At 41.4% G+C, this 13,925-nt stretch overlaps 1 protein-coding gene across 1 annotated transcript in view; it reads left to right on the plus strand.

The window, feature by feature from the left end:
• The window catches only part of LOC142761634 (insulin-like), a 60,541-nt gene that overhangs the window by 12,946 nt on the left and 33,670 nt on the right, over positions 1–13,925 (plus strand). The gene's annotated exons all lie outside the window — the stretch shown is intronic.

Consider the following 13,925-nt stretch of genomic DNA (forward strand, 5'->3'; position numbering starts at 1 on the left):
TTTGTGGCACACACTATGATGGTCCGTGAGAGCATGACACAATTTTCATGACACATACCTATTTATGACGGTCACTTCAAGGCGCGCCATGACGCCCCCTGGTGCAAAATGAACGTTTCAATGAGCTGTGCGCTTTTAACTATTTTGTTACCTAATTCTAATCGAACATCGATAATTGATGCTTTTATCGCCGATTTTTGCATGTCAAATTTGTTTGTCATGCACCTAGTTCTCTTTTAGTAGGTAGTCCAGCCACTCAACTATCAGAATAAATTTAAGTTTGGCTGTTTTGGCAAAATAGTAAGTTTTGAAAGACCTTTGCTGAATATTTGTGCGTGCCTTGCGAAAATGCACTTGGCTGGCGAAGTTGACAGACGTGCGTGCCTTATGCTAGCGTAACATTAAAGTTCGGTAATAAAAAAAAAAACCTTTGGAAGTTGATATCAAGTTAAGATGACCGCTTCGCCTTCTCATAATGTTGAGCTGTAGGGATTGCCAGAATTTTATGCCAACTATTCAATAAAGAGTTACTAGCCACTGTGATCATCAGCCTGGCTACGCCCACTGCAGCGCAAAAGCCTTTCTCATGGTCCTCCAATCAAGCCAGTCTTGTGCTACGTCATACCTGCAAACTTTTTTTCATTTCATCGGCCAACCTATTTTGCTGTCTCCCCTTAATGCGTTTGTTTCCCTTCTTTGATAATGCAGTCAGTTACCCTTAATGGCTAGTGGTATCCTGCTTACGTACTACGTGCCGGACTCGTGTCTGTTTCTTCTTGATATCAACTATGCTCTCCTTGACCCTGGTTTGATTCCTTATTCACTGTGCCCTCTTCTTTTTCCTTAAGGTTACACCTATATTTTTCTTTCTATCGCTCACTACATCGCCCTCAATTTAAGCTGAACCCTCTTTCGCAGCTTCCATGTTTCTGCTTTGTGGTTAAGTACTGGCAAGATGCAGCAGTTATATACATTGCTCTTCGGGTTTGTGACACATTGTCATTCATGATTTGAGAAAGCTTGTCAATTGTAAATCCACACTATCCTTATTCTTCTAGTTATTTCATTCTAACGCTTTGGCTCCGCAGTTACCACTGATCCTTCAGAACTTCCAGCGTCTCTCCACCTATCTCACAGTGTAGTTTTTTTTCCGAGAACTGCAGCTTACTGCTTTAACTTTGTGTGTATAAATTTTGAGATCTAGTTTTCGGCTTTCCCAGCTAAGTTAAGTAATGATGAGCCATGATTCGTCCCCTGAGTTACTCATCAAGGCAATGTCATCAGCGAATCACAGGTAACTAACATAATATGCATTATTTGTTATTTCTAACTCTTCCCATCGAAGCCCCCGAAAGCGTATTTTAAACACGCGGTGCATAGCATTTGAAAAATTGTGTCTCTCTGCCTTACAACTTTTTTTTTTCGGGATTGTGCCGTTTTCGTTGACGAGAGCTATGGTGGCTGTGGATTCACTGTAGATTTCTTCCAGTATGTTTACGTAAGGTTTGTTTGATTGCCCTGATTTTTTAGTGCCTGCATTACTGCTGATGTCTCGACTGAGTCAAACGCTTTTTCATAATCTACGAAGGCTATGTATAGCGGTTGAATCCATTGCGCGTGTTTCTCCATTACCTGATTGATAGTATGAATATGGTCTATTGTGGAGTAGCCTGCACAAAATTCTGCTGGCTTCTTTGGTTGATCGAAGTGAAATGTTACTATAATTCTATTAGCTATTACTTTTCTCAGAATTTTTAATTATTTTTTACCTAGTTTTACCTATTAGGGTTCTCAATAAGCATCGAAGCAAGTGATCATTATAGCTTGGTGTAGGTGCGTAGACCTGTACGAGCTTCATCTTGTACCTTTTGTTAAACCCAATTATGATAGTGGCCACCCTCTCACAGATGCTATGTTATTCCTATTTGTAGCCGGTGATGTTCTTGAGTGTAAGACCCCCCTCCACTATTTCTTTTGTTTTGTTTACGTATTTACAACATTTTTTCTAACAAGTTGTGGTCCTTCAGGCGAAAGCGGTTACAAAAATCACTTGAAAGTGCCTGAGGACCCTCATACATGGCAGCAGTTTGGGAATAGAAGCTTTTGACTAGTATCTCAGCTAATCCACAGTAGCATAGAACGTGTTCGTTTTTCAGCACTGTATAAGCCTCACGTGTCATCCTAGCTTCATTGAACCCTACTACATCCCATTTAACACCGTCTAAGTCCTCAATCTAAACAGCTAAACTAGCCTCACTAGATAGCGTTCTAGCTTTGAAGGTAGCCAGGCTCAAATTGTAATGGTGGCCTGCCTGGACCCAGAAACTTTCAACGTCATCCACTGTGTCACTGCTCCGAGCACCTCCTTGACAGTTGCTTCTCAGCCGCTGGGAACTGAGGGCCAAGGTATAATCGCTGTAGTCATGGGAGATTGCGGCCAGGTACTGCACCAGGTTAGCGAATCCTTCTCTGGTGATGGAGTGCGTTACCGGCAGCCGGTCGCCAGTGATGCCACACCGCACACCTCTACCTTTGAAATGATTCCTTCATCACGCATTTTAAGAGAATATACGATTGGGCTTCTGCATTCGTTGAGCATCTGCATTACAACTGAATTTTGTCATTGCATGCTAGGCTGCCGCGCAATTCTAAGTAGCCAGCTCTTTTGCACTTGTTCAACACTGTAGAATACCACCTGACACTCTATCAGCACTCAACTTCACCTGACTCGTCACTCGCCAGGCATTCCTTTATTAGCTTTTTGAATGTTCATTTTTCTTATTATTATGGCCCTGTATCTGCATGTTAATCTCCAAATGTCGTCGAAAGACAATAATCTTGCTTGTGGAGAGAGTGAACAAAATGTTTTTGATGTTTTGTGCATGAAAATTGGTGAATGGTATTCTGGAGGCACTGCATTAGGATGCCTCGAGCGTGCAGCGGAGGCGAATGAGCGCATCAAGTCACGTCACATGTGAGACATGACCGCTAACTGGCAGTTTTGTAGAAAAACAAAACGCGCAGCTTATAGATAGGCATGCGCGCCCGTCTGAGAGTTGATAAGGTGTAGAACGCAAGGTGACGGGTAATTGCCACCCCCGTGTCGTCTTTGCAAAGCGTCGGAAAATTTAGCCTTTTCGTGCAAGCATTGCATGGTGAGCGCAGCGTGATAAATGCTACGACCTTTAGAATTACTTCTCTATGCATTTTCTAGTAAAAGACGTACATAATGTGTACGTGTTGCTATGGTGGCTCATACATACAGAATGTGTATGTATGACACATTCAGAATGTGTACGTATTGTTATGGGGCCTCAAATAAGCGCAATAATTGATTTTTAATTGACAATCGCACAAGTAAGACCGCTGATTCCTGAGCAACATTGGTGGGCGCAGCGGATGGCGTTGGCCGTTTGGGGTATCTGCTAGTGCTGTTTCGAATACCCAGAGCCGTTAAGCATGGACAAACAGACAAATGTACAGACGGACACACAGACAGACAGACCAAAATTTTTGCGTCGAAGGTCCCCCCAAAATACTACCGTCTTTAAAAACCACCTGGCAGTGTTTCAAACTTTTGACTTTGCAAGCTTAGGCTGGCTTAGCGTCCTGGATGACTCACCTGTCCACGCGCCAGCTCTCTCCCTACATTTTCCAGTCTCGCTCAATCACGGCATTGTCAGCCTTAGTGTCCGCGCTGTCGGAGCCCTGTCGACATCAAGCCGCTGCACCCCCACCCTGACGAATCCTGTTAACCGACAAGTTGCGTGCACCTGCTTTGCAAACCGATCGGTGACCTCTACGCGATTGCTGCGCTGACGTTGCGGGTTGCTGAAGCACACAAAAAATACTCGCGAAAACCCTCCAACTGCCAAAGAACAGACGGGCGCCGCCCTCAAGGCTGCATTCCTCTTTTTTGGCGTCCCGGAGCAGTAACCAAATTTTTGGCAAATAGACACAGAAGCAGACAGCAGCCCCTAGTCGGGAGCGAGACACACGTACCAGCAGTCACATCCATGGTCAGCCTAACAACGCAAAATAGTGCATCATAAGGCAAGGAGTGAACCAATTCCAGCTGCTGGTAGGAGTCAGAAAATATTTATTCTACATAAAAATTGTTTGTGATGTTCCACCACACGTATAAAGTGTGGAAGAATAATTTTAAGCCAGTTTCCACCAGCCTTGGTTTAGGTTGTATTGTTAAATTTTTATTTATTTCAAAATACCCCTAAGAGCTCTCGACGAGGGTATTACGTAGGAGCCATATAACAATAGGTTGAAAAACAACGGAACAAAAGTAATGGCAAAAAAGTACAATCCTGACAATTGGTAGTGTACATTAGGCAAGAAAACAACAACATACTTCCAAATTAGGAACGGTAGTGGCTAGATACTAGTGGTAAAAAACTTGAAGTGCAAGCATAAAAGGCAGTCACAGAACGCTTTCTCAAACAGGGTACATATAATGCACGAAATCTTCAAGAAAGCACACAAAAACTAAGAAAAGGAATACGCTGTTAAAAACACGTAGTACACAACATTTAGGTAGTACGCTTAGTGCGTAAAAGATCTTGAAATTTCATGGTGTTCTTTTTTCAGTAGCTACGTGAGATGGTAAATGGTTCCATTCAATGATAGTTCGTGGCATGAAAAAATTTGTGAAACGACGAGTGCGACATATGACTCGTTTGACTTTGTACTGGTGATTGCAGCAAGGGAAAATTACTGCAGGAAGCTGAAAGTAATCAGAAAGAAGTGAATGACGTTATAGGTTATGAAAAAGTGGAAGGCGAGCTGCTTGGCGATGACAGCATCATGGTTGAAGTTCAGTGCGATCTCTTAGTGCAGTGTTGATGAATGACGTGAATCAGAAAAAAAAATAAAACGCACAGCACGGTCTTGCAAGTATTCAATATCCTGGATAAAATAAGCTTTAACTTGGTCCTAAATTGCCGAAACGTATTTGATTTCAGGTCTAACAAGTGGTTAGTAGGCTAGCTTACGTATATAGGGAAGGGCATTTTTCAGCGAATGTTTGTTAAAACCGAGTGAGCGATTGGCTGAAGCAAGGATGACATGAAGGTGATAATGCCATGCGAGATCTGATTGAAAGTGAACACCGAGGTATTTGTCACCACTACTAAGAACTAATTCGGCGTTATCTAAAACGTAAGATGTTGGTATGAGAGCTTTGTGTACGAAAAAGGACGTTACTTTGTGTTGGATTCATTACGGGTCATTTCTTATGCGGTGCACCAAGTATTATTATTGACAAGGCCGCAATGCAGAAGCTCCCGATTGGCATTACTAGATATATTACAGCATAGTACACAATCATCAGCAAATAATCTAATACGAAAGGACACACAATTAGGCAAATCGTCATTATAGATTGGAAAAAGCAAGGGACTTAAAACACTACCTTAGGGTAGTGTTTTAGGTCTCTTTAGGTCCCATCACTACCCTGATGTTACGCTCACATAATTAGAATGAGAGGTATTGACGACTGTGTACTGTGTTCTGTGCAAAAGGAATTCTTTATTTCAATAATTATCCATAAGGTGAATGTTAATTTGGGTTTAATTTAGCATAGGTCTGTGGTGGGCAACGCTATCAAAAGCTTTAAAGTAATCAAGAAAGATAGCATCAACTTCACAACCATAGCATCGACTTTGTCTGTTTCTTCTAGCACATTCGTGCTCGCGCTGCAGCCCTTATTACTATGAATTCAAACCAACTAGCCCGAATCGCCATTCTTCTTCACAACCAGAGTCAAGTTATGAGTGCAGGTCAAGTACAAAACCGGTGAGCTGAGTGTCAGAAGAATATCCTTGGCGGAAACCATGCTGATGTTTAAATGTGATAGTGTGATTGGTGATTTGATAATGGGTGATTTGAGTTTAGATGATACGATATGATTATTTGAACGTACATGATAGCTAAAAACACAGTATAGTATACTGATCGGAGACTTCATTGCAAAGGTTCGGAAGAAGCAGGCTGGAGACGAGGCAAAGGGAGAAGATGGCATCGGTACCAGAAATGCCACAGGGAAGTTAGTATTAGAATTTGCAAAACGTAACAATTTACACATTTTGAATACCGTTTACCGAAAGCGAGGGACCCGTGAGTGGACACGAAGGAGCAATAATGGCGAAAGTAAGAATGAGACTTTATAAGGAGTGCACAGCCAGGCATCGCGCTTGATGTAGCTTGGCGAGGTACGATGCAGTGACGATAGAATGGTACGATCTCGAATTCGCCTTGACTTAAATAAGAAATGACAGACATTGATGAACAAGAAGCAAATCAATGAGCTATCACTGAGAAGAAAAGTACAGGAATTCAGAGTCTCGCTTCAGAACAGGTATTCGGCTCTCATTGAGGAAACCAACCTTATGCCATTGACACAATGAATGATAATCTGACGAGTATCATTACAGAGTGTGTAGTCGAAGTTGTAGGCACAGCAGTTAGACAGTACACTGGCAAGCTGTCCCAGGAAACGAAGAATCTCAATAAGAAGTTTCAAAGCATGAAAGCATCAAGAACAACGGACAAAATAGTGTTGGTGAGCTTTCGAAGTTAATTAATAAGCGTAAGTTGTCTGATGTAGGAGAAATAACATGGAGAGGATTGAACATGCTTTGAAGAATGGAGGAAGCCTCAAAGCAGTGAAGGGGAAACTTCGGTCAGGCAAAAACCGGATGTATGCACTAAGGAACAAGGAATGCAAAACTACCAATATGGATAGCATAGTTAAAATATCGGAGAAGTTTTACAGAGATCTGTACAGGGACAACCACGACCTTAATATAAGAACTAGCAGTAACCCAGATGACAACCCACCCGTAATGATAGAAGTCAGAAAAGCCCTGGGTAGTACGCAAAGAGACAAAGCTGCTGGTGAGGATCAGATAACAGCAGATCTGCTGGAAGATGGAGGACAGATTGTGTGAGAAGATCTAGCCACCCTGTTTACGGGGTGTCTCTTGACGGGAAGATTACCGGAATCTTGCAGAAATGCTAACATCAACCTAATACATAAGAAAGAACATGACAAGGACTTGAAGAATTAGAGGCTGATCAGCTTGCTCTCCGTAGTATACAAGCTATTTACAAAGGTTTTTGCTAACATAAATAAGACAACATTAGAATGCAATTAACCAAAGAACTAAGCAGATTTAAGAACTAAGCAAAGAACTAAACAGGTTACTCAATGATCGACCACATTCATACTGAGAATCAGGTAATAGAGAAATGCTCAGAATATAGCCAACGACTATACGTAGCCCTCATAGAATCCGAGAAGGCGTTGCATTCGGTAGGAATGCAGACACTGCGGAATTAGGGCGTTGACGAAGCATATATGAACATCCTGAAAGAAATCTGCGGGGTTCAACTGCTACCATAGTGCTTCATAAAAAAGCAACGGAATATGAATCAACAAGGGTGTAAGGCAGGGGGATACAATATTTGCAATGCCAATTACCGCGCGCTTACAGGAGGTTTTCAGAGGCCTGGCATGGAAACAGTTATGGTTTAAAATTAATGAAAGGTACCTTAGTAATCTGCGCTTCGCCGATGACATTGCATTGCTGAGTAACTTAGTGGACGAATTGCATTACATGATTACGCCGTTAGACAAGGAGGGCAGAAAAGTAGGTCTTAAAATTGATCTGCCGAAAACAAAAGTAGTGTACAACAACCTCGGAAGAGAGCAGCGCTTCGAGATAGGTAATGGTGCACTTGAAGTTGTAAAGGGCTATGTCTATTTAGGGCAGGTAGTAACCGCGTAGCCGAACCATGAGATTCAAGTAACTAGAAGAATGATAATGGGGCTTAGCACATTTGGCAAGCACTCTCAAATCATAACAGGTAGATTGCCTCTATCCCTCAAGGGGAAGGTATATAACAGCTGCATCTTGCCGGTACTTAGCTACGGAGCAAAGTTCTAGAGACTTACAAAAAGGGTTCAGCTTAAATTGAAAACGACGCAGCGAGCTACGAAAAAAATGGTAGGTGTAATCTTAATTATTAAGAAGAGAGCAGAGTGGGTTAGGGAACAAAACGTCGTTATAGACATCATAGTTGAAATCAAGGAAAAGAAATGGGCATGGGCCAGGCATGTAGCGCGTAGACAGGATAACCACTGGTCATTAAGGGTAACGGACTGGATTCCTAGAGAAGGCAAGCGGGTTAGGAGACAGAAGGTAGGTGGGTCGATGAGATTAAGAAGTTTACGGCTCTAAATTGGCAGCTGCACTCAGAGAACCGAGTTGATTGGTGGAACATGGGAGAGGCCTCCGTCCTGCATCGAGCCTTCTCAATCAATCAATCAATCAGTTTATTATCATGTCATAAAATAATGTTACAGGGAGTAAAATATACAGAAGAGGGTCGCAAAGTACAAGACTGCAACGGGACCCTTGGTGATCATTACATATAATAAAAACACAAGCAGCTGTTAGAATCGTATAAGCAAAAATATATAAAGCAAAATGAAAACAAAAAGGAATGGAATCAAAAAACGAATAATACAGCATAAAACAACACAAACAAGATGATAGATCAACTATTTAACAGGTACTCTTTTAATGAATTTTTAAAAGAAAATAACGAAACTTTGCATTTTAGCGAAGTTGGCAAATTATTCCATATGGTGATGGTACAGAAGAGTGAAGATGATTTACCATAGTTAGTACGAACCTTAGGAAGTAAAAAGTTATTATTAGCCGCAAACCTGGTAGTGTTAGTATTAACTAACATCTTAGGATCAATGAAGTTAGCAGAAAGTTGATTTCTTATTTGTTTATGCAAAAACATAATTAGATTAAACCTGAATAGATAGTTAACATTTAAGATTTTATTGCATTGAAAAAGGGGAGCGGCGCTACTGTCGCGAGAACAAGTAAAAATAGCGCGAATAGCTCGATTTTGTAGATATTGTACGGATGAAAGATGACACTGGTAAGTATTCCCCCAAGATGCGATGCCATAAGTGATATGAGAATGAATGAATGCGAAGTAAAGTGAAAGGAGTGCTTTATGAGAAAAATATGAGCGAGCTTTGAGTAATGCGCGAATGCCGAATGCTGCCGTTTTTCTAATGCGAGCAATATGCAGAGCGAAGTTAAGGTTCGCGTCGAGGTGAACGCCAAGAAAAGATACACTGTCGCTGATATTAATCAAATGAGAGTCAACTGTGAGCTGTGGTGGGGAAGTTAACTTGCGTTGAGCTGATCTAAAAACCATAAACTTAGATTTATTTGGATTGATGATTAAGAAATTTTCCTGGCACCACTTTGACACACTACAAAGTACAGCATTTAATTTATTAGTGACATTGTCAATACATTTATCAGCAATGGAAATGGTAGTATCATCAGCATATAAAACACAGTGAGCCATGTGTATAATGTCAGGAAGGTCATTAATGTAAAGTAAAAAAAGGAACGGACCCAGTAATGACCCTTGAGGAACCCCTTGATTCATTGTTTTAGTAGAAGAAAATGAGCCCGATATGTAAACAGTATGCTTTCGGTTAAGGAGGTAACTGTTTAAAAATTTGAGGGTTGGACCTGAAATACCGTATGATTCGAGTTTCTTGGATAAAATGAGATGATTGATGGTATCGAATGCCTTTGTGAAGTCTAAGAAAACGGACCCTACAACAAATCCTGCGTCTATAGAGTGTTTGATGAAGTCTGATAGGGAAAGAATAGCAAGGTTAGTAGAACTTCCAGCGCGAAAGCCAAATTGACAGGGCTTCAGTATATTAAATTTATTAAGGTACTTGTTTAGCCGAGTTATTAACAGTTTTTTGATGACTTTGCTCAGGGAAGAAAGAATACAGATGGGGCGATAGTTAGAAATAGATTGCTTGTCACCCTTTTTAAAGATCGGAAGGACTTTAGCTATTTTCAGAGAAGTAGGGAAACTGCCATGCTTGAACGCAAGGTTTATAATTATAGAAAGTGGTTCAGAAATAATGTCTACTGCAAGTTTTAAGTGTCGTGCTGAGATTTTATCTATACCAGGGCCGGTTTCTTTGAGACTTTTGATTGCTGTAGAAACATCATCAGGGCTCACGGGGAAAAGAAAAAAAGAATGATTACGACGCTGCAGATTACAGCAAGAACTGGTATGTTTTTCACTAAAAATTTCGAAAAAATAGTTACTAAAAGCATCAGCAACACTTTCAGGGTTATCATGTGTAACGCCTTTATATATTACTGTCTGCAAAGGTAAACTATGTATTGATCGATTTAGAAAATCGTTTAATAGTTGCCATTGTCTTTTAGAGTTGTTTTTTTCACTAGATATTTGGTCATCATAATACTTTTTCTTGGCATTTTTCAAGAGACACGAAAGAACATTCGAGTATTTTTTGTAGCGTGAAGCTAAAGCAGTGTTAAATGGTTGTTTCTTGACTTTTCTGTACAGGTTATCTTTTTTACGCATACATTTTAGCAGTCGCTCAGATAACCATGGGTTGTTAGGATATTTGTACCTCTTTTTACATTTGACTGTTTTAGTACATTCTTCTACGGCTTTAAGGAAAAGGGAAGAAAACTTGTTGAATGCCTGGTCTACATTGCATAAGGACGTAACACTGGACCAATCAGTTTTAATAATGGCATTGAAAAACAATTCCTGGTCCAGTACGGAAGTAACACGCGTGGGTGGATCAGATGGCTTCATGACGTTGAAAGCAAGAAATATGGGATAATGATCAGTGATGTTCACATCAATTACTCCTGCAGAGGGAGAGGGCGAGAAATTACAGATGGCATGATCAAGCAGTGAAGCAGCACCAGAAATTGGACATCTAGTAGGAGATGAAATGAGAGACTCAAGACCGTATCCACTGAAGCAGTCATTATATCCTCTGCATGCATGATTGTCTGTGTTAAGCAAGTTGATGTTGATGTCTCCTACTAGCACAACGCGCTTGCCTTCAGATGATAACTGATGCAGAATGGTATCCAGGCGAGAAATGAAATCCCTCATATTCGAAGAAGGGGAACGGTAAATACACCCCAGAATAACGTTTTTATTATCGTTTAAAAAAGAATGATCTAATTCAATCCACACGGATTCGCAATGCGAGATGCCTAAGGAAAGATCTTGTCGGCGGGTGTAGGACAGATCTGGGGCGATAAATATTGCTGAGCCGCCATAGCTGTCTGAACAACGGTGACAGTACTCAGCTACGTACGATGACGGGCCGAACAAATTGACGTCATAAGTGCAGAGCCATGTTTCAGAGATGCAAATGATGGAGAAAGAATGCGCGAGTGAATCTATAAAGTTATAAATATTATCCGAATTTTTGCGGAGGCTACGCGCGTTGAAATGAACCAAGGAGCGATTACTATCATTCAGTATATGTGTAGCCTCGTCAGAGGATAGCAAAGCCATGATGATCAGATGAAAGGGAACGAGTGTTCAGCACAAAAATGGGCGTAGGACTCAGTGGCTATGAAAAGATGCTAAGATCACTGTCTTTGATAATGCGATATACTCTGCCATCACCAGACTTCCGCGCCTTGATCTGGCAATTGTCTGTCCACAGAAATTGCCATTTGTGTGCTTTTTTCAGAGTTAGGGCCTTAGCAAACAATCTTTTGTTCTCTGGAGACAGGTGATCATTGGCATAGATTGCCCTACTTGGGCTACCGGAGAAGCCAACATCAGAAGTGTTCGGACGGGTCTTACGCGCTTTACGAACAAAGTCGTTTTTCTTCTCACGGCAGCAGAACCGTGCCACAATGTTCTTTTCATCTGATTTCGTTGAAACGCGATGAACTGTGTCAAAGTCGCTGAGCGTGACAGGACACTGAATAGCTTCGCCAATCTGCATCACAATGGCTGCACAGTCCTCACCCTGAGTGACCGGAACGCCCTTGATTTCAACATTATTGAGCCTCGAGTATTGCTCTAACTCCGCAACCCTTCTAGTCAGTACCTCATTTTGCGCAACTAGTTCCTTGTTAGCTAGTTTCAATTCATTCTGCTTTGTTTTGATAGAGTCGAAACTGTCACACAGAAACTGAACACTATCACTGAGGGACGCATGTTCCCCGAGACCTTCCTGTGCTAGCTTTTCTTTAATTTTAGCTGTTAGTTCATTTGCAAGGGTATCAAGACTAGAGCGAACCAAAGACTCAAGTGCTTCAACTTTTTTGGCCAATTCTGCGTTGGATGGCATGACAGCTAATACACAAACGATAGCAAATACACAAACTTAGATAAACACGCACTGGGAGGCAGCAGCTGCGGTAAAAGAGAACACACTAACGTGAGCAGAAAACAAGGACACCAACCTGCAAAGCGAGTAGGAAGCAATCAGAATGGGATCCAAGAACCACTTGCCACAGCTGCTGCCTAAAAAATGATGCACTTCCACGGGAAGCGTCGTTATTTATCCTTGTGACGTCACGGTAGTAGGCGCCCTCTTTCGGATGATGACGTCGTGGATGTAGGCGATTTACAGGCCACTGGACTTGACAGTTGATGAGCAGCACACGTGCCCTGAAGATAGCTGTATCCAGATAGCTGCAGAGCAAGTAGGAAGCAATCAGAATGGGATCCAAGAACCACTTGCCACAGCTGCTGCCTAAAAAATGATGCACTTCCACGGGAAGCGTCGTTATTTATCCTTGTGACGTCACGGTAGTAGGCGCCCTCTTTCGGATGATGACGTCGTGGATGTAGGCGATTTACAGGCCACTGGACTTGACAGTTGATGAGCAGCACACGTGCGCTGAAGATAGCTGTATCCAGATAGCTGCAGAGCAAGTAGGAAGCAATCAGAATGGGATCCAAGAACCACTTGCCACAGCTACTGCCTAAAAAATTCTCAGGCAAATGATCATGATGATATGTTCCAGTAGTTTGCAGATTGTATTAGTTAAAAAGATTCGATGATAGTTGAGTGGTACGAAGCGATCACTGGACTTAATAATGGGAATTACTCTGGCCACCCGCTAGCCATGAGGAATTTATTTTATATTTTTCAGAATACCCTTTAGAGCCCTCTCACAGGAGGGTATTACTTAGGGGGAGGCTATAACACATACAGGTACATGAAATGAATAATAGGGCCAAAAACACGCAACCTAAACATTATACAGCTACTAAATAGATTAGAGTAATAATAAGGTCAATAATATTAGCGAATAATCTTAAATAATCCGAATAAATAGTTTGAGTCAAACGATAATGACACTATAAAATACTTTAAAATTGATCTAAACAAAGACGCAAAGAGCGCCAAAGAGTACAAGAAAACGCAATCTAGCTTACTACAAGCACACGCGCTATTAAAGCATAAAGAATGACATCACCAATAGCACGTGTGAAATACTGAATTAGGCAAACACAGCAATAAATAACACGATCCAGGAACATACGCAGTTTATACAGAAAACATGGTTTGCAGAAGAAAGAGGGGAGGGGGAATACCGCAAAAGCTTCACACGTTTGCATTCATGTTTAGTAGGTTCTGAAATACAGTGATATCGGTGATGGTTGCAATGTTTGATGGTAAGTCATTTCACTCGCTTATTGTGCGTGGTATGAAGGATTTAGCATGACGAAAGGTGCGACAAGGGAAGCGTTTAAATTCAAAGGGATGATTGCTGCACGGAAAGATGACAGGGGTGGCCTAAAGAAGTCCTCGTGAAGTAATGTGTGATAGTAGAGCTTATGAAGTAGTTATAAGCGAGCAATTTTACGGCAACGTGATGAGAGTTCCAGTTTAGCATAAAGTTTCATAGAAGTGACGCTAGTGTGACGTGAATAATTAGAAAAAATAAAATGTACAGCACAGTTCTGCAGGGCTTCAATGTTTTTAATATGGTAGTATTGATCGGTATCCCAATAGGCTGACGCAAATTCCATTTTAAGATGGATTAGGG

Source organism: Rhipicephalus microplus, unplaced genomic scaffold (genome assembly GCF_043290135.1).
Source record: "Rhipicephalus microplus isolate Deutch F79 unplaced genomic scaffold, USDA_Rmic scaffold_12, whole genome shotgun sequence".
Taxonomy (NCBI): domain Eukaryota; kingdom Metazoa; phylum Arthropoda; class Arachnida; order Ixodida; family Ixodidae; genus Rhipicephalus; species Rhipicephalus microplus.